Source organism: Schistocerca gregaria, chromosome 11 (assembly GCF_023897955.1).
Source record: "Schistocerca gregaria isolate iqSchGreg1 chromosome 11, iqSchGreg1.2, whole genome shotgun sequence".
Taxonomy (NCBI): domain Eukaryota; kingdom Metazoa; phylum Arthropoda; class Insecta; order Orthoptera; family Acrididae; genus Schistocerca; species Schistocerca gregaria.
Window position 1 is genome coordinate 11,493,252 of NC_064930.1, and position 3,620 is coordinate 11,496,871.

Sequence of the window (3,620 nt, forward strand, 5' to 3'; positions counted from 1 at the left end):
AGCTCCGGCTCCTCCATGTTTTGTGGTCAGTGCATGGTAAGTGTTGGTCGCGGCGAACATAAAGGGACGCAAGAAGTTGCAAAACCAGCGTCACAGACTGATATGATGTATACTGTTATAAGGAGAGCAAGATGTAAGTGTGGTGACCGGCTGTTATCGTGGTGTCATCGAGTGCAGATCTGTCTTAGGTATCATGGCTTAACGTCATTGAAGCCTAGAGAGTGGACAACACGTTCGTCTTACTCAGAGCGGTGTCCGAATTCTACTTTCGACGTTATGCGTGCCACTCTTAATGTGGCCAACTACGATACGATACAGAATGCACGAAACCTGAAAGACACCCTCACTGATACATAGAGAGTAGTGTTTGTCTGCGGAATAATGGGAGTGTAAGGGTCTGTGACGTTGATGAGGCTGTATGTAGCACTATTAGTCAACGGGGGGTGAGCGTAGCTCAGATGGTAGAGCGCTCGCTTATTGTGCGAGAGGTACTGGGATCGATACCCAGCGCCTCCAGAATTTTTAACACTCCTACATGCGCACCTTGCCATGCAAGAGGAATAATTCCCAACCAGCAGAGGTGTCTAGGCAGATACAAGCGAACGATTAGCATCCACAATTGGCAAGCGTTCTTTTATTCGTGCGCAGGAAGCACCCACCTCGCACACCTACACTTAACTTAGAAACAGTACAAATGTTCCCATAAGATTCTCAAGCCTACGTCGGAAAGATCTGCCTTGCGCCGAGTTCACGTAAATCCCACTGCACGTTCCCATTCTTTGCGTGCAGTCGGCTGCTACTGGCGTTGCTGGTTGTGACTGCTGATAACAGATGCCGTAGCAATCACTTCATGGAGTGAGTTGAATGTTTTGCGATAGTCTGTCTCTGACAAGCAAGCACAGGTGATATAGGTGCGAACACAGGAAGCTTGCAGCCCCTCGCTGCCTGCAGACACAGAGCAGCCACACTAGGAGAGCGGCCTAAGCCGTAGGCGAAATGTGCTCATTCGCTTTGGCGCGACGTCGAACTATAAGTAAGGCTGTCACTAGCGTGAGCGTTGCGTGAGCGTCGTGTAAAGTCGGAAAAGTCGGCTGCATGGGTGATTGCCAAGTTTGGGGAGCGTTTCGCAGTATGATCAGTGCAATGGAGACGCGGAAACTGGTTGTGTCCCAGTGTTTTGCAGTTGGACGACAAGAGTTTTACACAGTAGCAAAGAGCGAGGCACTGAGTTGGCATGAACAATGGAGAGCACAATGGGGCTCGAGATGTGCTTGTTAGCTCAGGTGCTGTGTGATTGTCGACAAGGAGTGAAATCGACCAATTTGTGACCGCCCTTTCCATTTAAGACGTGAAAAACAGACGGAATTTGCATTCGTAATACCAGAGTATCGAAACTACTTGGAACTCTTGTGTATATGAACGTGTCCGCGCCTTTGTACTCTGGTACCTTCGCCGCTGCAAACCAACCAACCAACGTGTCCGTGCACATCAGAGTCCCAAAGAATGGAGAATAGCCAGGCTTGGTCGTGTGTGCAGCCATAGCTCAGTTGGCAGATCGTTCGCTTAGCGTGTCAAAGGTCTCGGGTTCAAGCTCCGGCTCCTCCATGTTTTGTGGTCAGTGCATGGTAAGTGTTGGTTGCGGCGAACATAAAGGGACGCAAGAAGTTGCAAAACCAGCGTCACAGACTGATATGATGTATACTGTTATAAGGAGAGCAAGATGTAAGTGTGGTGACCGGCTGTTATCGTGGTGTCATCGAGTGCAGATCTGTCTTAGGTATCACGGCTTAACGTCATTGAAGCCTAGAGAGTGGACAACACGTTCGTCTTACTCAGAGCGGTGTCCGAATTCTACTTTCGACGTTATGCGTGCCACTCTTAATGTGGCCAACTACGATACGATACAGAATGCACGAAACCTGAAAGACACCCTCACTGATACATAGAGAGTAGTGTTTGTCTGCGGAATAATGGGAGTGTAAGGGTCTGTGACGTTGATGTGGCTGTATGTAGCACTATTAGTCAACGGGGGGTGGGCGTAGCTCAGATGGTAGAGCGCTCGCTTATTGTGCGAGAGGTACTGGGATCGATACCCAGCGCCTCCAGAATTTTTAACACTCCTACATGCGCACCTTGCCATGCAAGAGGAATAATTCCCAACCAGCAGAGGTGTCTAGGCAGATACAAGCGAACGATTAGCATCCACAATTGGCAAGCGTTCTTTTATTCGTGCGCAGGAAGCACCCACCTCGCACACCTACACTTAACTTAGAAACAGTACAAATGTTCCCATAAGATTCTCAAGCCTACGTCGGAAAGATCTGCCTTGCGCCGAGTTCACGTAAATCCCACTGCACGTTCCCATTCTTTGCGTGCAGTCGGCTGCTACTGGCGTTGCTGGTTGTGACTGCTGATAACAGATGCCGTAGCAATCACTTCATGGAGTGAGTTGAATGTTTTGCGATAGTCTGTCTCTGACAAGCAAGCACAGGTGATATAGGTGCGAACACAGGAAGCTTGCAGCCCCTCGCTGCCTGCAGACACAGAGCAGCCACACTAGGAGAGCGGCCTAAGCCGTAGGCGAAATGTGCTCATTCGCTTTGGCGCGACGTCGAACTATAAGTAAGGCTGTCACTAGCGTGAGCGTTGCGTGAGCGTCGTGTAAAGTCGGAAAAGTCGGCTGCATGGGTGATTGCCAAGTTTGGGGAGCGTTTCGCAGTATGATCAGTGCAATGGAGACGCGGAAACTGGTTGTGTCCCAGTGTTTTGCAGTTGGACGACAAGAGTTTTACACAGTAGCAAAGAGCGAGGCACTGAGTTGGCATGAACAATGGAGAGCACAATGGGGCTCGAGATGTGCTTGTTAGCTCAGGTGCTGTGTGATTGTCGACAAGGAGTGAAATCGACCAATTTGTGACCGCCCTTTCCATTTAAGACGTGAAAAACAGACGGAATTTGCATTCGTAATACCAGAGTATCGAAACTACTTGGAACTCTTGTGTATATGAACGTGTCCGCGCCTTTGTACTCTGGTACCTTCGCCGCTGCAAACCAACCAACCAACGTGTCCGTGCACATCAGAGTCCCAAAGAATGGAGAATAGCCAGGCTTGGTCGTGTGTGCCGCCATAGCTCAGTTGGCAGATCGTTCGCTTAGCGTGTCAAAGGTCTCGGGTTCAAGCTCCGGCTCCTCCATGTTTTGTGGTCAGTGCATGGTAAGTGTTGGTTGCAGCGAACATAAAGGGACGCAAGAAGTTGCAAAACCAGCGTCACAGACTGATATGATGTATACTGTTATAAGGAGAGCAAGATGTAAGTGTGGTGACCGGCTGTTATCGTGGTGTCATCGAGTGCAGATCTGTCTTAGGTATCACGGCTTAACGTCATTGAAGCCTAGAGAGTGGACAACACGTTCGTCTTACTCAGAGCGGTGTCCGAATTCTACTTTCGACGTTATGCGTGCCACTCTTAATGTGGCCAACTACGATACGATACAGAATGCACGAAACCTGAAAGACACCCTCACTGATACATAGAGAGTAGTGTTTGTCTGCGGAATAATGGGAGTGTAAGGGTCTGTGACGTTGATGTGGCTGTATGTAGCACTATTAGTCAACGGGG

At 49.4% G+C, this 3,620-nt stretch overlaps 2 non-coding genes across 2 annotated transcripts; both read left to right on the forward strand.

Moving 5' to 3' along the window:
* The first annotated feature begins 440 nt into the window (after positions 1 to 440).
* Trnan-auu (transfer RNA asparagine (anticodon AUU)) lies at positions 441 to 516 on the forward strand. Its single transcript has one exon. It is a non-coding gene; the product is annotated as a tRNA-Asn (tRNA).
* Positions 517 to 2,031: 1,515 nt separating this feature from the next.
* On the forward strand, positions 2,032 to 2,105 carry Trnan-auu (transfer RNA asparagine (anticodon AUU)). The gene has a single exon. It is a non-coding gene; the product is annotated as a tRNA-Asn (tRNA).
* Positions 2,106 to 3,620: the final 1,515 nt, after the last annotated feature.